The sequence below is a fragment of the Ascaphus truei genome, chromosome 4 (assembly GCF_040206685.1).
Source record: "Ascaphus truei isolate aAscTru1 chromosome 4, aAscTru1.hap1, whole genome shotgun sequence".
Taxonomy (NCBI): domain Eukaryota; kingdom Metazoa; phylum Chordata; class Amphibia; order Anura; family Ascaphidae; genus Ascaphus; species Ascaphus truei.
In genome coordinates this window covers 419,964,938-419,985,960 of record NC_134486.1, presented here as the reverse complement: position 1 = coordinate 419,985,960, position 21,023 = coordinate 419,964,938, and the positions used below count along the sequence as shown (strand labels likewise).

Sequence of the window (21,023 nt, the reverse complement as noted above, 5' to 3'; positions counted from 1 at the left end):
GAGACAGAGGAAGAGAGAGAGCGAGAGACAGAGGAAGAGAGGGCGAGAGCCAGAGGAAGAGACAGAACGAGAGCGAGAGACAGAGGAAGAGAGAGAGCGAGAGACAGAGGAAGAGAGAGAGCGAGAGACAGAGAGAGAGAGACAGAGAGAGAGAACCAGAGGAAGAGAGAGCCAGAGGAAGAGAGAGAGCCAGAGGAAGAGAAAGCCAGAGGAAGAGAGAGGTCGAGAGCCAGAGGAAGAGAGAGAGCGAGAGCCAGAGGAAGAGAGAGAGCGAGAGCCAGAGGAAGAGAGAGAGCGAGAGCCAGAGGAAGAGAGAGAGCGAGAGCCAGAGGAAGAGAGAGAGCGAGAGCCAGAGAAAGAGAGAGAACGAGAGCGAGAGGAAGAGAGAGAGCGAGTGCCAGAGGAAGAGACAGAACGAGAGCGAGAAGAAGAGACAGAACGAGAGCGAGAGGAAGAGAGAGAGACAGAGGAAGAGAGAGAGCGAGAGCCAGAGGAAGAGAGAGAGCGAGAGCCAGAGGAAGAGAGAGAGCGAGAGCCAGAGGAAGAGAGAGAGCGAGAGCCAGAGGAAGAGAGAGAGCGAGAGCCAGAGGAAGAGAGAGAGCGAGAGCCAGAGGAAGAGAGAGAGCGAGAGCCAGAGGAAGAGAGAGAGCGAGAGCCAGAGGAAGAGAGAGAGCGAGAGCCAGAGGAAGAGAGAGAGCGAGAGCCAGAGGAAGAGAGAGAGCGAGAGCCAGAGGAAGAGAGAGAACGAAAGCCAGAGAGAGAGAGAGAACGAGAGCCAGAGAAAGAGAGAGAACGAGAGCCAGAGAAAGAGAGAGAACGAGAGCGAGAGGAAGAGAGAGAGAGAGACAGAGGAAGAGAGAGAGCGAGAGCCAGAGGAAGAGACAGAACGAGAGCAAGAGGAAGAGAGAGAGACAGAGGAAGAGAGAGACGAAGAAACAGAGGAAGAGAGAGAGCGAGAGACAGAGGAAGAGAGAGAGAGCGAGAGCCAGAGGAAGAGAGAGAGCGAGAGCCAGAGGAAGAGAGAGAGAGCGAGAGCCAGAGGAAGAGAGAGAGCAAGAGCCAGAGGAAGAAAGAGAGCGAGAGCCACAGGAAGAGACAGAACGAGAGGAAGAAAGAGAGCGAGAGCCAGAGGAAGAGAGAAAGCGAGAGCCAGAGAGAGAGCGAGAGCCAGAGGAAGAGAGAGAGCGAGAGCCAGAGGAAGAGAGAGAGCGAGAGCCAGAGGAAGAGAGAGAGCGAGAGCCAGAGGAAGAGAGAGAGAGAGAGAGCCAGAGGAAGAGAGAGAGCGAGAGCCAGAGGAAGAGAGAGAACGAGAGCCAGAGAAAGAGAGAGAACGAGAGCCAGAGAAAGAGAGAGAACGAGAGCCAGAGAAAGAGAGAGAACGAGAGCGAGAGGAAGAGAGAGAGAGAGACAGAGGAAGAGAGAGAGCGAGAGCCAGAGGAAGAGACAGAATGAGAGCGAGAGGAAGAGAGAGAGAGCGAGAGACAGAAGAGAGAGAGCGAGAGACAGAAGAGAGAGAGCGAGAGACAGAGGAAGAGAGAGAGCGAGAGACAGAGGAAGAGAGAGAGCGAGAGCCAGAGGAAGAGAGAGAGCGAGAGCCAGAGGAAGAGAGAGAGCGAGAGCCAGAGAGAGAGCGAGAGCCAGAGAGAGAGCGAGAGCCAGAGGAAGAGAGAGAGCGAGAGCCAGAGGAAGAGAGAGAGCGAGAGCCAGAGGAAGAGAGAGAGCGAGAGGAAGAGAGAGAGCGGGAGCCAGAGGAAGAGAGAGAGCGAGAGCCAGAGGAAGAGAGAGAGCGAGAGCCAGAGGAAGAGAGAGAGCGAGAGCCAGAGGAAGAGAGAGAGCGAGAGCCAGAGGAAGAGAGAGAGCGAGAGCCAGAGGAAGAGAGAGAGCGAGAGCCAGAGGAAGAGAGAGAACGAGAGCCAGAGAAAGAGAGAGAACGAGAGCCAGAGAAAGAGAGAGAACGAGAGCCAGAGAAAGAGAGAGAACGAGAGCCAGAGTAAGAGAGAGAACGAGAGCGAGAGGAAGAGAGAGAGCGAGAGCCAGAGGAAGAGACAGAACGAGAGCGAGAGGAAGAGAGCGAGAGACAGAGGAAGAGAGAGAGCGAGAGACAGAGGAAGAGAGAGAGCGAGAGACAGAGGAAGAGAGAGAGCGAGAGACAGAGAGAGAGAACCAGAGGAAGAGAGAGCCAGAGGAAGAGAGAGAGCCAGAGGAAGAGAGAGCCAGAGGAAGAGAAAGCCAGAGGAAGAGAGAGAACGAGAGCCAGAGAAAGAGAGAGAACGAGAGCCAGAGAAAGAGAGAGAACGAGAGCCAGAGAAAGAGAGAGAACGAGAGCGAGAGGAAGAGAGCGAGAGACAGAGGAAGAGAGAGAGCGAGAGACAGAGGAAGAGAGAGAGCGAGAGACAGAGGAAGAGAGAGCGAGAGCCAGAGGAAGAGACAGAACGAGAGCGAGAGACAGAGGAAGAGAGAGAGCGAGAGACAGAGGAAGAGAGAGAGCGAGAGACAGAGAGAGAGAGAGAGACAGAGAGAGAGAACCAGAGGAAGAGAGAGCCAGAGGAAGAGAGAGAGCCAGAGGAAGAGAGAGCCAGAGGAAGAGAAAGCCAGAGGAAGAGAGAGGTCGAGAGCCAGAGGAAGAGAGAGAGCGAGAGCCAGAGGAAGAGAGAGAGCGAGAGCCAGAGGAAGAGAGAGAGCGAGAGCCAGAGGAAGAGAGAGCGCGAGAGCCAGAGGAAGAGAGAGAGCGAGAGCCAGAGAAAGAGAGAGAACGAGAGCCAGAGGAAGAGAGAGAGCGAGAGCCAGAGGAAGAGAGAGAGCGAGAGCCAGAGGAAGAGAGAGAGCCAGAGGAAGAGAGAGAGCGAGAGCCAGAGGAAGAGAGAGAGCGAGAGCCAGAGGAAGAGAGAGAGCGAGAGCCAGAGGAAGAGAGAGAGCGAGAGCCAGAGGAAGAGACAGAACGAGAGCGAGAAGAAGAGACAGAACGAGAGCGAGAGGAAGAGAGAGAGACAGAGGAAGAGAGAGAGCGAGAGCCAGAGGAAGAGAGAGAGCCAGAGGAAGAGAGAGAGCGAGAGCCAGAGGAAGAGAGAGAGCGAGAGCCAGAGGAAGAGAGAGAGCGAGAGCCAGAGGAAGAGAGAGAGAGAGAGCCAGAGGAAGAGAGAGAGCGAGAGCCAGAGGAAGAGAGAGAACGAGAGCCAGAGAAAGAGAGAGAACGAGAGCCAGAGAAAGAGAGAGAACGAGAGCCAGAGAAAGAGAGAGAACGAGAGCGAGAGGAAGAGAGAGAGAGAGACAGAGGAAGAGAGAGAGCGAGAGCCAGAGACAGAATGAGAGCGAGAGGAAGAGAGAGAGAGCGAGAGACAGAAGAGAGAGAGCGAGAGACAGAAGAGAGAGAGCGAGAGACAGAGGAAGAGAGAGAGCGAGAGACAGAGGAAGAGAGAGAGCGAGAGCCAGAGGAAGAGAGAGAGCGAGAGCCAGAGGAAGAGAGAGAGCGAGAGCCAGAGAGAGAGCGAGAGCCAGAGAGAGAGCGAGAGCCAGAGGAAGAGAGAGAGCGAGAGCCAGAGGAAGAGAGAGAGCGAGAGCCAGAGGAAGAGAGAGAGCGAGAGGAAGAGAGAGAGCGGGAGCCAGAGGAAGAGAGAGAGCGAGAGCCAGAGGAAGAGAGAGAGCGAGAGCCAGAGGAAGAGAGAGAGCGAGAGCCAGAGGAAGAGAGAGAGCGAGAGCCAGAGAAAGAGAGAGAACGAGAGCCAGAGAAAGAGAGAGAACGAGAGCCAGAGAAAGAGAGAGAACGAGAGCGAGAGGAAGAGAGAGAGAGAGACAGAGGAAGAGAGAGAGCGAGAGCCAGAGGAAGAGACAGAATGAGAGCGAGAGGAAGAGAGAGAGAGCGAGAGACAGAAGAGAGAGAGCGAGAGACAGAAGAGAGAGAGCGAGAGACAGAGGAAGAGAGAGAGCGAGAGACAGAGGAAGAGAGAGAGCGAGAGCCAGAGGAAGAGAGAGAGCGAGAGCCAGAGGAAGAGAGAGAGCGAGAGCCAGAGAGAGAGCGAGAGCCAGAGAGAGAGCGAGAGCCAGAGGAAGAGAGAGAGCGAGAGCCAGAGGAAGAGAGAGAGCGAGAGCCAGAGGAAGAGAGAGAGCGAGAGGAAGAGAGAGAGCGGGAGCCAGAGGAAGAGAGAGAGCGAGAGCCAGAGGAAGAGAGAGAGCGAGAGCCAGAGGAAGAGAGAGAGCGAGAGCCAGAGGAAGAGAGAGAGCGAGAGCCAGAGGAAGAGAGAGAGCGAGAGCCAGAGGAAGAGAGAGAGCGAGAGCCAGAGGAAGAGAGAGAACGAGAGCCAGAGAAAGAGAGAGAACGAGAGCCAGAGAAAGAGAGAGAACGAGAGCCAGAGAAAGAGAGAGAACGAGAGCCAGAGTAAGAGAGAGAACGAGAGCGAGAGGAAGAGAGAGAGCGAGAGCCAGAGGAAGAGACAGAACGAGAGCGAGAGGAAGAGAGCGAGAGACAGAGGAAGAGAGAGAGCGAGAGACAGAGGAAGAGAGAGAGCGAGAGACAGAGGAAGAGAGAGAGCGAGAGACAGAGAGAGAGAACCAGAGGAAGAGAGAGCCAGAGGAAGAGAGAGAGCCAGAGGAAGAGAGAGCCAGAGGAAGAGAAAGCCAGAGGAAGAGAGAGAACGAGAGCCAGAGAAAGAGAAAGAACGAGAGCCAGAGAAAGAGAGAGAACGAGAGCCAGAGAAAGAGAGAGAACGAGAGCGAGAGGAAGAGAGCGAGAGACAGAGGAAGAGAGAGAGCGAGAGACAGAGGAAGAGAGAGAGCGAGAGACAGAGGAAGAGAGAGCGAGAGCCAGAGGAAGAGACAGAACGAGAGCGAGAGACAGAGGAAGAGAGAGAGCGAGAGACAGAGGAAGAGAGAGAGCGAGAGACAGAGAGAGAGAGAGAGACAGAGAGAGAGAACCAGAGGAAGAGAGAGCCAGAGGAAGAGAGAGAGCCAGAGGAAGAGAGAGCCAGAGGAAGAGAAAGCCAGAGGAAGAGAGAGGTCGAGAGCCAGAGGAAGAGAGAGAGCGAGAGCCAGAGGAAGAGAGAGAGCGAGAGCCAGAGGAAGAGAGAGAGCGAGAGCCAGAGGAAGAGAGAGCGCGAGAGCCAGAGGAAGAGAGAGAGCGAGAGCCAGAGAAAGAGAGAGAACGAGAGCCAGAGGAAGAGAGAGAGCGAGAGCCAGAGGAAGAGAGAGAGCGAGAGCCAGAGGAAGAGAGAGAGCCAGAGGAAGAGAGAGAGCGAGAGCCAGAGGAAGAGAGAGAGCGAGAGCCAGAGGAAGAGAGAGAGCGAGAGCCAGAGGAAGAGAGAGAGCGAGAGCCAGAGGAAGAGACAGAACGAGAGCGAGAAGAAGAGACAGAACGAGAGCGAGAGGAAGAGAGAGAGACAGAGGAAGAGAGAGAGCGAGAGCCAGAGGAAGATAGAGAGCCAGAGGAAGAGAGAGAGCGAGAGCCAGAGGAAGAGAGAGAGCGAGAGCCAGAGGAAGAGAGAGAGCGAGAGCCAGAGGAAGAGAGAAAGCGAGAGCCAGAGGAAGAGAGAGAGCGAGAGCCAGAGGAAGAGAGAGAGCGAGAGCCAGAGGAAGAGAGAGAGCGAGAGCCAGAGGAAGAGAGAGAGCGAGAGCCAGAGGAAGAGAGAGAGCGAGAGCCAGAGGAAGAGAGAGAGCGAGAGCCAGAGGAAGAGAGAGAGCGAGAGCCAGAGGAAGAGAAAGAGCGAGAGCCAGAGGAAGAGAGAGAGCGAGAGCCAGAGGAAGAGAGAGAGCCAGAGGAAGAGAGAGAGCGAGAGCCAGAGGAAGAGAGAGAGCGAGAGCCAGAGGAAGAGAGAGAGCGAGAGCCAGAGGAAGAGAGAAAGCGAGAGCCAGAGGAAGAGAGAGAGCGAGAGCCAGAGGAAGAGAGAGAGCGAGAGCCAGAGGAAGAGAGAGAGCGAGAGCCAGAGGAAGAGAGAGAGCGAGAGCCAGAGGAAGAGAGAGAGCGAGAGCCAGAGGAAGAGAGAGAGCGAGAGCCAGAGGAAGAGAGAAAGCGAGAGCCAGAGGAAGAGAGAGAGCGAGAGCCAGAGGAAGAGAGAGAGCGAGAGCCAGAGGAAGAGAGAGAGCGAGAGCCAGAGGAAGAGAGAGAGCGAGAGCCAGAGGAAGAGAGAGAACGAAAGCCAGAGAGAGAGAGAACGAGAGCCAGAGAAAGAGAGAGAACGAGAGCGAGAGGAAGAGAGAGAGAGAGACAGAGGAAGAGAGAGAGCGAGAGCCAGAGGAAGAGACAGAACGAGAGCAAGAGGAAGAGAGAGAGACAGAGGAAGAGAGAGACGAAGAAACAGAGGAAGAGAGAGAGCGAGAGACAGAGGAAGAGAGAGAGAGCGAGAGCCAGAGGAAGAGAGAGAGCGAGAGCCAGAGGAAGAGAGAGAGCGAGAGCCAGAGGAAGAGAGAGAGCGAGAGCCACAGGAAGAGACAGAACGAGAGGAAGAAAGAGAGCGAGAGCCAGAGGAAGAGAGAAAGCGAGAGCCAGAGAGAGAGCGAGAGCCAGAGGAAGAGAGAGAGCGAGAGCCAGAGGAAGAGAGAGAGCGAGAGCCAGAGGAAGAGAGAGAGCGAGAGCCAGAGGGCGAGAGCCAGAGGAAGAGAGAGAGCGAGAGCCAGAGGAAGAGAGAGAGAGAGAGCCAGAGGAAGAGAGAGAGCGAGAGCCAGAGGAAGAGAGAGAACGAGAGTCAGAGAAAGAGAGAGAACGAGAGCCAGAGAAAGAGAGAGAACGAGAGCCAGAGGAAGAGAGAGAGCGAGAGCCAGAGGAAGAGAGAGAGCGAGAGCCAGAGGAAGAGAGAGAGCGAGAGCCAGAGGAAGAGAGAGAACGAGAGCCAGAGAAAGAGAGAGAACGAGAGCCAGAGAAAGAGAGAGAACGAGAGCCAGAGAAAGAGAGAGAACGAGAGCCAGAGTAAGAGAGAGAACGAGAGCGAGAGGAAGAGAGAGAGCGAGAGCCAGAGGAAGAGACAGAACGAGAGCGAGAGGAAGAGAGCGAGAGACAGAGGAAGAGAGAGAGCGAGAGACAGAGGAAGAGAGAGAGCGAGAGACAGAGGAAGAGAGAGAGCGAGAGACAGAGAGAGAGAACCAGAGGAAGAGAGAGCCAGAGGAAGAGAGAGAGCCAGAGGAAGAGAGAGCCAGAGGAAGAGAAAGCCAGAGGAAGAGAGAGAACGAGAGCCAGAGAAAGAGAGAGAACGAGAGCCAGAGAAAGAGAGAGAACGAGAGCCAGAGGAAGAGAGAGAGCGAGAGCCAGAGGAAGAGAGAGAGCGAGAGCCAGAGGAAGAGAGAGCGCGAGAGCCAGAGGAAGAGAGAGAGCGAGAGCCAGAGAAAGAGAGAGAGCGAGAGCCAGAGGAAGAGAGAGCGCGAGAGCCAGAGGAAGAGAGAGAGCGAGAGCCAGAGGAAGAGAGAGAGCGAGAGCCAGAGGAAGAGAGAGCGCGAGAGCCAGAGGAAGAGAGAGAGCGAGAGCCAGAGGAAGAGAGAGAGCGAGAGCCAGAGGAAGAGAGAGAGCGAGAGCCAGAGAAAGAGAGAGAACGAGAGCCAGAGGAAGAGAGAGAGCGAGAGCCAGAGGAAGAGAGAGAGCGAGAGCCAGAGGAAGAGAGAGAGCCAGAGGAAGAGAGAGAGCGAGAGCCAGAGGAAGAGAGAGAGCGAGAGCCAGAGGAAGAGAGAGAGCGAGAGCCAGAGGAAGAGAGAGAGCGAGAGCCAGAGGAAGAGACAGAACGAGAGCGAGAAGAAGAGACAGAACGAGAGCGAGAGGAAGAGAGAGAGACAGAGGAAGAGAGAGAGCGAGAGCCAGAGGAAGAGAGAGAGCCAGAGGAAGAGAGAGAGCGAGAGCCAGAGGAAGAGAGAGAGCGAGAGCCAGAGGAAGAGAGAGAGCGAGAGCCAGAGGAAGAGAGAGAGAGAGAGCCAGAGGAAGAGAGAGAGCGAGAGCCAGAGGAAGAGAGAGAACGAGAGCCAGAGAAAGAGAGAGAACGAGAGCCAGAGAAAGAGAGAGAACGAGAGCCAGAGAAAGAGAGAGAACGAGAGCGAGAGGAAGAGAGAGAGAGAGACAGAGGAAGAGAGAGAGCGAGAGCCAGAGGAAGAGACAGAATGAGAGCGAGAGGAAGAGAGAGAGAGCGAGAGACAGAAGAGAGAGAGCGAGAGACAGAAGAGAGAGAGAGCGAGAGACAGAGGAAGAGAGAGAGCGAGAGACAGAGGAAGAGAGAGAGCGAGAGCCAGAGGAAGAGAGAGAGCGAGAGCCAGAGGAAGAGAGAGAGCGAGAGCCAGAGAGAGAGCGAGAGCCAGAGAGAGAGCGAGAGCCAGAGGAAGAGAGAGAGCGAGAGCCAGAGGAAGAGAGAGAGCGAGAGCCAGAGGAAGAGAGAGAGCGAGAGGAAGAGAGAGAGCGGGAGCCAGAGGAAGAGAGAGAGCGAGAGCCAGAGGAAGAGAGAGAGCGAGAGCCAGAGGAAGAGAGAGAGCGAGAGCCAGAGGAAGAGAGAGAGCGAGAGCCAGAGGAAGAGAGAGAGCGAGAGCCAGAGGAAGAGAGAGAGCGAGAGCCAGAGGAAGAGAGAGAACGAGAGCCAGAGAAAGAGAGAGAACGAGAGCCAGAGAAAGAGAGAGAGCGAGAGCCAGAGGAAGAGAGAGCGCGAGAGCCAGAGGAAGAGAGAGAGCGAGAGCCAGAGGAAGAGAGAGAGCGAGAGCCAGAGGAAGAGAGAGCGCGAGAGCCAGAGGAAGAGAGAGAGCGAGAGCCAGAGGAAGAGAGAGCGCGAGAGCCAGAGGAAGAGAGAGAGCGAGAGCCAGAGAAAGAGAGAGAACGAGAGCCAGAGGAAGAGAGAGAGCGAGAGCCAGAGGAAGAGAGAGAGCGAGAGCCAGAGGAAGAGAGAGCCAGAGGAAGAGAGAGAGCGAGAGCCAGAGGAAGAGAGAGAGCGAGAGCCAGAGGAAGAGAGAGAGCGAGAGCCAGAGGAAGAGAGAGAGCGAGAGCCAGAGGAAGAGACAGAACGAGAGCGAGAAGAAGAGACAGAACGAGAGCGAGAGGAAGAGAGAGAGACAGAGGAAGAGAGAGAGCGAGAGCCAGAGGAAGAGAGAGAGCCAGAGGAAGAGAGAGAGCGAGAGCCAGAGGAAGAGAGAGAGCGAGAGCCAGAGGAAGAGAGAGAGCGAGAGCCAGAGGAAGAGAGAGAGAGAGAGCCAGAGGAAGAGAGAGAGCGAGAGCCAGAGGAAGAGAGAGAACGAGAGCCAGAGAAAGAGAGAGAACGAGAGCCAGAGAAAGAGAGAGAACGAGAGCCAGAGAAAGAGAGAGAACGAGAGCGAGAGGAAGAGAGAGAGAGAGACAGAGGAAGAGAGAGAGCGAGAGCCAGAGGAAGAGACAGAATGAGAGCGAGAGGAAGAGAGAGAGAGCGAGAGACAGAAGAGAGAGAGCGAGAGACAGAAGAGAGAGAGAGCGAGAGACAGAGGAAGAGAGAGAGCGAGAGACAGAGGAAGAGAGAGAGCGAGAGCCAGAGGAAGAGAGAGAGCGAGAGCCAGAGGAAGAGAGAGAGCGAGAGCCAGAGAGAGAGCGAGAGCCAGAGAGAGAGCGAGAGCCAGAGGAAGAGAGAGAGCGAGAGCCAGAGGAAGAGAGAGAGCGAGAGCCAGAGGAAGAGAGAGAGCGAGAGGAAGAGAGAGAGCGGGAGCCAGAGGAAGAGAGAGAGCGAGAGCCAGAGGAAGAGAGAGAGCGAGAGCCAGAGGAAGAGAGAGAGCGAGAGCCAGAGGAAGAGAGAGAGCGAGAGCCAGAGGAAGAGAGAGAGCGAGAGCCAGAGGAAGAGAGAGAGCGAGAGCCAGAGGAAGAGAGAGAACGAGAGCCAGAGAAAGAGAGAGAACGAGAGCCAGAGAAAGAGAGAGAACGAGAGCCAGAGAAAGAGAGAGAACGAGAGCCAGAGTAAGAGAGAGAACGAGAGCGAGAGGAAGAGAGAGAGCGAGAGCCAGAGGAAGAGACAGAACGAGAGCGAGAGGAAGAGAGCGAGAGACAGAGGAAGAGAGAGAGCGAGAGACAGAGGAAGAGAGAGAGCGAGAGACAGAGGAAGAGAGAGAGCGAGAGACAGAGAGAGAGAACCAGAGGAAGAGAGAGCCAGAGGAAGAGAGAGAGCCAGAGGAAGAGAGAGCCAGAGGAAGAGAAAGCCAGAGGAAGAGAGAGAACGAGAGCCAGAGAAAGAGAGAGAACGAGAGCCAGAGAAAGAGAGAGAACGAGAGCCAGAGAAAGAGAGAACGAGAGCGAGAGGAAGAGAGCGAGAGACAGAGGAAGAGAGAGAGCGAGAGACAGAGGAAGAGAGAGAGCGAGAGACAGAGGAAGAGAGAGCGAGAGCCAGAGGAAGAGACAGAACGAGAGCGAGAGACAGAGGAAGAGAGAGAGCGAGAGACAGAGGAAGAGAGAGAGCGAGAGACAGAGAGAGAGAGAGAGACAGAGAGAGAGAACCAGAGGAAGAGAGAGCCAGAGGAAGAGAGAGAGCCAGAGGAAGAGAGAGCCAGAGGAAGAGAAAGCCAGAGGAAGAGAGAGGTCGAGAGCCAGAGGAAGAGAGAGAGCGAGAGCCAGAGGAAGAGAGAGAGCGAGAGCCAGAGGAAGAGAGAGCGCGAGAGCCAGAGGAAGAGAGAGAGCGAGAGCCAGAGAAAGAGAGAGAACGAGAGCCAGAGGAAGAGAGAGAGCGAGAGCCAGAGGAAGAGAGAGAGCGAGAGCCAGAGGAAGAGAGAGAGCCAGAGGAAGAGAGAGAGCGAGAGCCAGAGGAAGAGAGAGAGCGAGAGCCAGAGGAAGAGAGAGAGCGAGAGCCAGAGGAAGAGAGAGAGCGAGAGCCAGAGGAAGAGACAGAACGAGAGCGAGAAGAAGAGACAGAACGAGAGCGAGAGGAAGAGAGAGAGACAGAGGAAGAGAGAGAGCGAGAGCCAGAGGAAGAGAGAGAGCCAGAGGAAGAGAGAGAGCGAGAGCCAGAGGAAGAGAGAGAGCGAGAGCCAGAGGAAGAGAGAGAGCGAGAGCCAGAGGAAGAGAGAAAGCGAGAGCCAGAGGAAGAGAGAGAGCGAGAGCCAGAGGAAGAGAGAGAGCGAGAGCCAGAGGAAGAGAGAGAGCGAGAGCCAGAGGAAGAGAGAGAGCGAGAGCCAGAGGAAGAGAGAGAGCGAGAGCCAGAGGAAGAGAGAGAGCGAGAGCCAGAGGAAGAGAGAGAGCGAGAGCCAGAGGAAGAGAGAGAGCGAGAGCCAGAGGAAGAGAGAGAGCGAGAGCCAGAGGAAGAGAGAGAGCGAGAGCCAGAGGAAGAGAGAGAGCCAGAGGAAGAGAGAGAGCGAGAGCCAGAGGAAGAGAGAGAGCGAGAGCCAGAGGAAGAGAGAGAGCGAGAGCCAGAGGAAGAGAGAAAGCGAGAGCCAGAGGAAGAGAGAGAGCGAGAGCCAGAGGAAGAGAGAGAGCGAGAGCCAGAGGAAGAGAGAGAGCGAGAGCCAGAGGAAGAGAGAGAGCGAGAGCCAGAGGAAGAGAGAGAGCGAGAGCCAGAGGAAGAGAGAGAGCGAGAGCCAGAGGAAGAGAGAGAGCGAGAGCCAGAGGAAGAGAGAGAGCGAGAGCCAGAGGAAGAGAGAAAGCGAGAGCCAGAGGAAGAGAGAGAGCGAGAGCCAGAGGAAGAGAGAGAGCGAGAGCCAGAGGAAGAGAGAGAGCGAGAGCCAGAGGAAGAGAGAGAGCGAGAGCCAGAGGAAGAGAGAGAACGAAAGCCAGAGAGAGAGAGAACGAGAGCCAGAGAAAGAGAGAGAACGAGAGCGAGAGGAAGAGAGAGAGAGAGACAGAGGAAGAGAGAGAGCGAGAGCCAGAGGAAGAGACAGAACGAGAGCAAGAGGAAGAGAGAGAGACAGAGGAAGAGAGAGACGAAGAAACAGAGGAAGAGAGAGAGCGAGAGACAGAGGAAGAGAGAGAGAGCGAGAGCCAGAGGAAGAGAGAGAGCGAGAGCCAGAGGAAGAGAGAGAGCGAGAGCCAGAGGAAGAGAGAGAGCGAGAGCCACAGGAAGAGACAGAACGAGAGGAAGAAAGAGAGCGAGAGCCAGAGGAAGAGAGAAAGCGAGAGCCAGAGAGAGAGCGAGAGCCAGAGGAAGAGAGAGAGCGAGAGCCAGAGGAAGAGAGAGAGCGAGAGCCAGAGGAAGAGAGAGAGCGAGAGCCAGAGGAAGAGAGAGAGCGAGAGCCAGAGGAAGAGAGAGAGAGAGAGCCAGAGGAAGAGAGAGAGCGAGAGCGAGAGCCAGAGGAAGAGAGAGAACGAGAGTCAGAGAAAGAGAGAGAACGAGAGCCAGAGAAAGAGAGAGAACGAGAGCCAGAGAAAGAGAGAGAACGAGAGCGAGAGGAAGAGAGAGAGAGAGACAGAGGAAGAGAGAGAGAGAGAGCCAGAGGAAGAGACAGAATGAGAGCGAGAGGAAGAGAGAGAGAGAGAGAGACAGAAGAGAGAGAGCGAGAGACAGAAGAGAGAGAGCGAGAGACAGAGGAAGAGAGAGAGCGAGAGACAGAGGAAGAGAGAGAGCGAGAGCCAGAGGAAGAGAGAGAGCGAGAGCCAGAGGAAGAGAGAGAGCGAGAGCCAGAGAGAGAGCGAGAGCCAGAGAGAGAGCGAGAGCCAGAGGAAGAGAGAGAGCGAGAGCCAGAGGAAGAGAGAGAGCGAGAGCCAGAGGAAGAGAGAGAGCGAGAGCCAGAGGAAGAGAGAGAGCGAGAGCCAGAGGAAGAGAGAGAGCGAGAGCCAGAGGAAGAGAGAGGTCGAGAGCCAGAGGAAGAGAGAGAGCGAGAGCCAGAGGAAGAGAGAGAGCGAGAGCCAGAGGAAGAGAGAGAGCGAGAGCCAGAGGAAGAGAGAGAGCGAGAGCCAGAGGAAGAGAGAGAGCGAGAGCCAGAGAAAGAGAGAGAACGAGAGCGAGAGGAAGAGAGAGAGCGAGAGCCAGAGGAAGAGACAGAACGAGAGCGAGAAGAAGAGACAGAACGAGAGCGAGAGGAAGAGAGAGAGACAGAGGAAGAGAGAGAGCGAGAGCCAGAGGAAGAGAGAGAGCCAGAGGAAGAGAGAGAGCGAGAGCCAGAGGAAGAGAGAGAGCGAGAGCCAGAGGAAGAGAGAGAGCGAGAGCCAGAGGAAGAGAGAGAGCGAGAGCCAGAGGAAGAGAGAAAGCGAGAGCCAGAGGAAGAGAGAGAGCGAGAGCCAGAGGAAGAGAGAGAGCGAGAGGAAGAGAGAGAGCGAGAGACAGAAGAGAGAGAGCGAGAGCCAGAGGAAGAGAGAGAGCCAGAGGAAGAGAGAGAGCGAGAGCCAGAGGAAGAGAGAGAGCGAGAGCCAGAGGAAGAGAGAAAGCGAGAGCCAGAGGAAGAGAGAGAGCGAGAGCCAGAGGAAGAGAGAGAGCGAGAGGAAGAGAGAGAGCGAGAGACAGAAGAGAGAGAGCGAGAGACAGAGGAAGAGAGAGAGCGAGAGACAGAGAGAGAGAACCAGAGGAAGAGAGAGCCAGAGGAAGAGAGAGCCAAAGGAAGAGAAAGCCAGAGGAAGAGAGAGGTCGAGAGCCAGAGGAAGAGACAGCGCGAGAGCCAGAGGAAGAGAGAGCGCGAGAGCCAGAGGAAGAGAGAGCGCGAGACGAAGAGAGAGAGAAAAAGAGAGCGAGAGGAAGGGAGAGGAAGAGAGGGAGAGTGAGAGGAAGAGAGAGAGTGAGAGGAAGAGAAAGAGAGACCGAGAGAGGAAGAGAGCGAGAGGAAGAGAGAGCGAGAGGGGATGAGAGAGAGAGGAAGAGAGAGAGCGAGAGGAAGAGAGAGCGCGAGACGAAGAGAGAGCGCGAGACGAAGAGAGAGCCAGAGGAAGAGAGAGAGAGAGAAAAAGAGAGCGAGAGGAAGAGAGAGGAAGAGAGAGCGAGAGGAAGAGAGAGAGAGCGAGAGGAAGAGAGAGAGAGCGAGAGGAAGAGAAAGAGAGCGAGAGGAAGAGAAAGAGACCGAGAGAGGAAGAGAGCGAGAGGGGATGAGAGCGAGAGGAAGAGAGAGAGCGAGAGGAAGAGAGAGAGCGAGAGGAAGAGAGAGAGCGAGAGGAAGAGAGAGAGCGAGAGGAAGAGAGAGAGCGAGAGGAAGAGAGAGAGCGAGAGGAAGAGTGAGAGCGAGAGGAAGAGTGAGAGAGAGCTAGAGGAAGAGTGAGAGAGAGCTAGAGGAAGAGTGAGAGAGAGCTAGAGAGAGAGAGCGAGAGGAAGAGAGAGAGAGCGAGAGGAAGAGAGGGCGAGAGAGGAAGAGAGGGCGAGATAGGAATAGAGCGCGAGAGGAAGAGAGAGCGCGAGAGGAAGAGAGAGCGCGAGAGGAAGAGAGAGCGCGAGAGGAAGAGAGAGCGCGAGAGGAAGAGAGAGCGCGAGAGGAAGAGAGAGCGCGAGAGGAAGAGAGAGCGCGAGAGGAAGAGAGCGAGAGCGCGAGAGGAAGAGAGCGAGAGCGCGAGGAAGAGAGAGCGCGAGGAAGAGAGAGCGCGAGGAAGAGAGAGCGAGAGCGGAAGAGAGAGCGAGAGCGGAAGAGAGAGCGAGAGCGGAAGAGAGAGCGAGAGCGGAAGAGAGAGCGAGAGAGGAAGAGAGCGAGAGAGGAAGAGAGCGAGAGAGGAAGAGAGCGAGAGAGGAAGAGAGCGAGAGAGGAAGGAGCGAGAGGGGAAGAGAGCGAGAGGGGAAGAGAGCGAGAGGAAGAGAGCGAGAGGAAGAGAGCGAGAGGAAGAGAGCGAGAGGAAGAGAGAGAGCGAGAGGAAGAGAGAAAGAGCGAGAAGAAGAGAGAGAGCGAGAGGAAGAGAGAAAGAGCGGGAGGAAGAGAGAAAGAGCGGGAGGAAGAGAGAAAGAGCGGGAGGAAGAGAGAAAGAGCGGGAGGAAGAGAGAAAGAGCGGGAGGAAGAGAGAAAGAGCGGGAGGAAGAGAGAGAGCGAGAGGAAGAGAGAGAGAGCGAGAGGAAGAGAGAGAGCGAGAGGAAGAGAGAGAGCGAGAGGAAGAGAGAGAGCGAGAGGAAGAGAGAGAGCGAGAGGAAGAGTGAGAGAGAGCTAGAGGAAGAGTGAGAGAGAGCTAGAGAGAGAGAGCGAGAGACAGCGAGAGGAAGAGAGAGAGCGAGAGGAAGAGAGAGCGCGAGAGGAAGAGAGAGCGCGAGAGGAAGAGAGAGAGCGAGAGGAAGAGAGCGCGAGAGAGGAAGAGAGGGCGAGATAGGAAGAGAGGGCGAGATAGGAAGAGAGGGCGAGATAGGAAGAGAGGGCGAGATAGGAAGAGAGGGCGAGATAGGAAGAGAGGGCGAGATAGGAAGAGAGGGCGAGATAGGAAGAGAGGGCGAGAGGAAGAGAGAGCCCGAGAGGAAGAGAGAGCGCGAGAGGAAGAGAGAGTGCGAGAGGAAGAGAGAGCGCGAGAGGAAGAGAGAGCGCGAGAGGAAGAGAGAGCGCGAGAGGAAGAGAGAGCGCGAGAGGAAGAGAGAGCGCGAGAGGAAGAGAGAGCGCGAGGAAGAGAGAGCGCGAGGAAGAGAGAGCGCGAGGAAGAGAGAGCGCGAGGAAGAGAGAGCGCGAGCGGAAGAGAGAGCGAGAGCGGAAGAGAGAGCGAGAGCGGAAGAGAGAGCGAGAGCGGAAGAGAGCGAGAGAGGAAGAGAGCGGAAGAGAGCGAGAGAGGAAGAGAGCGAGAGAGGAAGAGAGCAAGAGAGCGAGAGGAGGAGAGCGAGAGCGAGAGGAGGAGAGCGAGAGCGAGAGAGGAAGGGAGCGAGAGCGAGAGAGGAAGAGAGCGAGAGGAAGAGAGCGAGAGAGGAAGAGAGCGAGAGAGGAAGAGAGCGAGAGAGGAAGAGAGCGAGAGAGGAAGGAGTGAGAGGGGAAGAGAGCGAGAGGAAGAGAGCGAGAGGAAGAGAGCGAGAGGAGGAGAGGAAGAGAGAAAGAGCGGGAGGAAGAGAGAAAGAGCGGGAGGAAGAGAGAAAGAGCGGGAGGAAGAGAGAGAGAGCGAGAGGAAGAGAGAGAGAGCGAGAGGAAGAGAGAGAGAGCGGGAGGAAGAGAGAGAGAGCGAGAGGAAGAGAGAGAGAGCGAGAGGAAGAGAGAGAGAGCGGGAGGAAGAGAGAGAGAGCGAGAGGAAGAGAGAGAGAGCGAGAGGAAGAGAAGCTGGGTTATGTTATGAGAGGTGAGAGAGAATAAGCAGAGCGCCATTAATGTGCGTAGGCGTCACCGCAGTAATACACGGGACAATCATATAAATAACACAAATAATACAAAAAGGGAATACGCGCTTCAGACATAAAAGTAACATTAAGGAAGAGGAGTCCCTGCTCCGAATAAACAGTCTAATTGGTAGGTAGGGAGAACGTACAGAGACAGTAGGAGGGAGTTCTGGTAAGTGCGTCTGCAGGGGGCCAAGCTTTATGTATGAGGTGCATAGTATTAGTCACGGAGCTACTCGTATGTTTCGTTAAGTACGTGGGTCTTAAGATGGGTCTTAAGGTGGATAGAAAGGGTGCTAGTCGGGTACGTTTCAGAGGTGCGGGGCAGTCAGTGAGAAAGGTTTAAGGCGGGAGAGGGCTTTAGATACAAAAGGTGTAGAGCCAGGGTGGGTAACCCTATCGCCATTCGCCACTTGTGGCGAATTGGCAGGGAAAGTGTGGCGAACAGGGCTGCCTTGACTCTCTCTGCGGCCCGCGACGGCCCGCTCAGCCCCCCCTCTCCCCTTCCTTGGTAGGGAAGGAGCGCGCTCCCGCTGTGTAACACGCTCTCCTCCCTCCCACACCCCTCGCCTGCTCCAACCTGTGCTCCCTCCCCTCTGAGCGCGCTCCAGCGTGACGCGCTGATGCGCACACCCCCCCCCCCCCAGCTCGCTCCTGCATGATGTGCTGCACGCCTGCCAGCATGCCAGCCGCGCCGCCATCCAAAAATGCCAGCCCGCGACCACTGCCGCTGGCCGCCACCACTGCTGCCGCCGCTTCTTCTATCGGCGGCGTGCCGCAATCTGGTAGGCATTGGGGGTGGGGGCGTGCGGGTGCATGATGGGGGGGGCTGCAGAAAGGGTGCTGGGAAGAGAATCAAGGGTCCTGGGGGGAGAATCAAGGGTGCCGAGGAGGGGGGGGGGGGGGAGAATCAAGGGTGCCGAGGAGGGGGGGGGGGGGAGAATCAAGGGTGCTGGGGGGAGATCAAGGGTGCTGGGGGAGATGATGAGGGGGGTTAAATGAGATGTGATGAGGGGGGGTGAGGAGATGATGATGAGGAGGGTAGTGGTGGTGGCATGAGAGGATGAGGGGGGGTTGCGGTCTGAGGGCCGTTCTATAGTGTGCGCGCTTGCTGCACCGTGTGTGTGCTTGCTGCACCGTGTGCGCGCGTGGCAGTTATAGTTGGCCGAGGTTTGTCAGCCTTTCTATAATGGTGCCGCGCGCGCACGGCAGTGAGCGTGGGACCGGCTGACAAGGGGGAGGACGAGGAACAGAAAGATTTCGCTACCGCCGCTGAAATGTGTGTGTATGTACAATGTTAATAAATAACTTATTAAAGTATTTCTTTATTTATTTCAAACGTATTTATAACACACAGTCACACACACAGTCACACACACACACACACACACACACACACAGTGCCTCACTCACTCACAGCATACACACAAAGAACGCATGCGTCACATGCACGCGCGTTCGCACGGGCTCCGGCGCACACACGATAGAACGGCCCTGAGAAACTGTGTGTTTAAACTTTTCGCATGCACAACATAATACCTCAATTTTTACATGGTGTGGCTATTTTCACTTCTAATTCGCCGCACCTGTGGCTACATTGAAAAATAGGTTGCCCACCCCTGGTGTAGAGAGAAGGGATCCTTGAGCAGAACGCAAGAGTCGGGATGGTGCATAGCGAGAAATTAGGGTGAGATGTAAGGAGGGGCAGCGGGGGGTATAGTGAGATATTGGAGTGAGATATTGGGGTGAGATGTAAGGAGGGGCAGAGGGGGGTATAGTGAGATATTGGGGTGAGATGTAAGGAGGGGCAGAGGGGGGTATAGTGAGATATTAGGGTGAGATGTAAGGAGGGGCAGAGGAGGGTATAGTGAGATATTGGGGTGAGATGTAAGGAGGGGCAGAGGGGGGTATAGTGAGATATTAGGGTGAGAAGTAAGGAGGGGCAGAGGAGGGTATAGTGAGATATTAGGGTGAGATGTAAGGAGGGGCAGAGGAGGGTATAGTGAGATATTAGGGTGAGATGTAAGGAGGAGCAGAGGGGGGTATAGTGAGATATTAGGGTGAGATGTAAGGAGGTGCAGAGGAGGGTATAGTGAGATATTGGGGTGAGATGTAAGGAGGTGCAGAGGAGGGTATAGTGAGATATTGGGGTGAGATGTAAGGAGGGGCAGAGGAGGGTATAGTGAGATATTAGGGTGAGATGTAAGGGGGGGCAGAGGGGGGTATAGTGAGGTATTAGGGTGAGATGTAGGGAGGAGCAGAAGAGTGTATAGTGAGATATTAGGGTGAGATGTAGGGAGGAGCAGAAGAGTGTATAGTGAGATATTAGGATGAGATGTAAGGAGGGGCAGAGGAGGGTAAAGCTGTAAAAGTGAGGAGGAGAATTGAGTGCGAGATGCGGGATTTGATCGGAAGCCAGGAGAGGGATTTCAGGAGGGGAGACGCGGAGACAGATATAGGGAAGAGTAGAGTGATTCTGGCAGCAGCGCTTAGGATAGATTGTAGGGGAGACAGGTGAGAGGCAGGAAGGCCGGACAGCAGGAGGTTACAGTAATCGAGGTGGGTGAGAATGAGGGCCTGAGTCAGAGTTTTAGCAGTCGAGCAACAGAGGAAAGGGCGTATCTTTGTTATATTGCGGAGGGAAAAACGATAGGTTTTAGATACGTTTTGAATATGAGAGGAGTCGAGAGTCCATGATAGTACAGTACTTCCAACAGTAATGTGGAAGGAGGTAGTAGGGCCAGGTTTGGGAGGAAGTATGAGGAGCTCTGTTTTAGCCATGTTAAGTTTAAGGTGGCGGAGGGCCATCCAGGATGATATAGCAGAGAGACATTCAGAAACTTTGGTCTGTACAGCAGGTGTAAGGTCAGGGGTTGAAAAGAAAATTTGTTTCATCAGCATAGAGGTGATATTTGAACCCAAGAGATGTTATTAGGTCACCTAGAGAGAGTGTGTACAGAGAAAACAGAAGAGGTCCCAGGACAGAGCCCTGGGGTACCCCCACAGAGAGATCGATAGAGGAGGAGGTGTTAGCAGAAGAGATACTGAAAGTACGATGGGAGAGGTAGGATGAGATCCAGGATAGAGCTTTGTTCCGAATACCAAGAGTATGGAGAATGTGAAGGAGAAGAGGGTGGTCCACGGTGTCAAATGCTGCAGAGAGGTCAAGTAATATGAGCAGAGTGTAGTGACCTCTGTCTTTGGCAACATGGAGGTCATTAGTTATTTTAGTGAGGGCTGTTTCAGTGGAGTGAGCAGTGCGGATGCCAGATTGTAGCGTGTATAGGAGAGAATAGGTGTTGAGAAAATGGAGCAAGCGAGAGAATACAAGACGTTCAAGGAGTTTAGAGGCAAAAGGCAGGAGGGAGACAGGTCGATAGTTAGAAAGACAGGTAGGGTCAAGCTTGCTGTTTTTGAGTAATGGTATGACTGTTGCATGTTTAAAGGAGGATGGAAAGGTACCAGAGTAGAGGGAGGAGTTAAAAATGTGTGTGAGCGTAGGGATTATAGTAGGAGCAAGAGGTTTTAGGAGATGGGAGGGAATGGGGTCAAGAGGGCAAGTGGTAGAGGGAGAAGAGGAGATCAACAGTGACACATCCTCCTCTGAGACAGTGGAAAAAGAGTCAAGGAAGGCAGGAGGAGAGTTAGGAAGAGGTGTAGGATGGGAGGAGGAAACTGAGGTGTAATGCGTAATTATTATTATTATGGGGGTGCAGTGCTTACTATTATTATTATGGGGTGCAGTGCTTATTATTATTATGGGGTGCAGTGCTTACTATTATTATTATTATTATGGGGTGCAGTGCTTACTATTATTATTATGGGGTGCAGTGCTTATTATGGGGGTTCAGTGCTTATTATTATTATGGGTGCAGTGCTTATTATTATTATTATGGGGTGCAGTGCTTACTATTATTATTATTATGGGGTGCAGTGCTTACTATTATTATTATTATGGGGTGCAGTGCTTACTATTATTATTAGTATGGGGTGCAGTGCTTACTATTATTATTATTATCGGGTGCAGTGCTTACTATTATTATTACTATGGGGTGCAGTGCTTATTATTATTATGGGGTGCAGTGCTTATTATTATTATGGGGTGCAGTGCTTATTATTATTATGGGGTGCAGTGCTTATTATTATGGGGTGCAGTGCTTATTATTATTATGGGGTGCTTATTATTATTATTATTATTATGGGATGCAGTGCTTACTATTATTATGGGGTGCAGTGCTTATTATGGGGGTTCAGTGCTTATTATTATTATGGGTGCAGTGCTTATTATTATTATGGGGTGCAGTGCTTACTATTATTATTATTATGGGGTGCAGTGCTTACTATTATTATTATTATTATGGGGTGCAGTGCTTACTATTATTATTATTATTATGGGGTGCAGTGCTTACTATTATTATTATTATTATGGGGTGCAGTGCTTACTATTATTATTATTATGGGGTGCAGTGCTTACTATTATTATTATTATGGGGTTCAGTGCTTATTATTATTATGGGGTGCAGTGCTTACTATTATTATTATTATGGGGTGCAGTGCTTACTATTATTATTATTATGGGGTGCAGTGCTTACTATTATTATTATTATGGGGTGCAGTGCTTACTATTATTATTATTATGGGGTGCAGTGCTTACTATTATTATTATAATTGGGTGCAGTGCTTACTATTATTATTATTATGGGGTGCAGTGCTTACTATTATTATTATTGTGGGGTGCAGTGCTTATTATTATTATGGGGGTGCAGTGCTTACTATTATTATGGGGTGCAGTGCTTATTATGGGGGTTCAGTGCTTATTATTATGGGGTGCAGTGATTATTATGATTATGGGGGTGCAGTGATTATTATTATTATTATTATTATTATGGGGGTGCAGTGCTTACTATTATTATGGGGTGCAGTGCTTATTATGGGGGTTCAGTGCTTATTATT

General features: G+C 53.8%; 1 protein-coding gene across 1 annotated transcript in view; it reads right to left on the bottom strand.

The window, feature by feature from the left end:
* Window positions 1-21,023, bottom strand: part of NFKBIE (NFKB inhibitor epsilon) — a 71,611-nt gene that overhangs the window by 21,587 nt on the left and 29,001 nt on the right. The gene's annotated exons all lie outside the window — the stretch shown is intronic.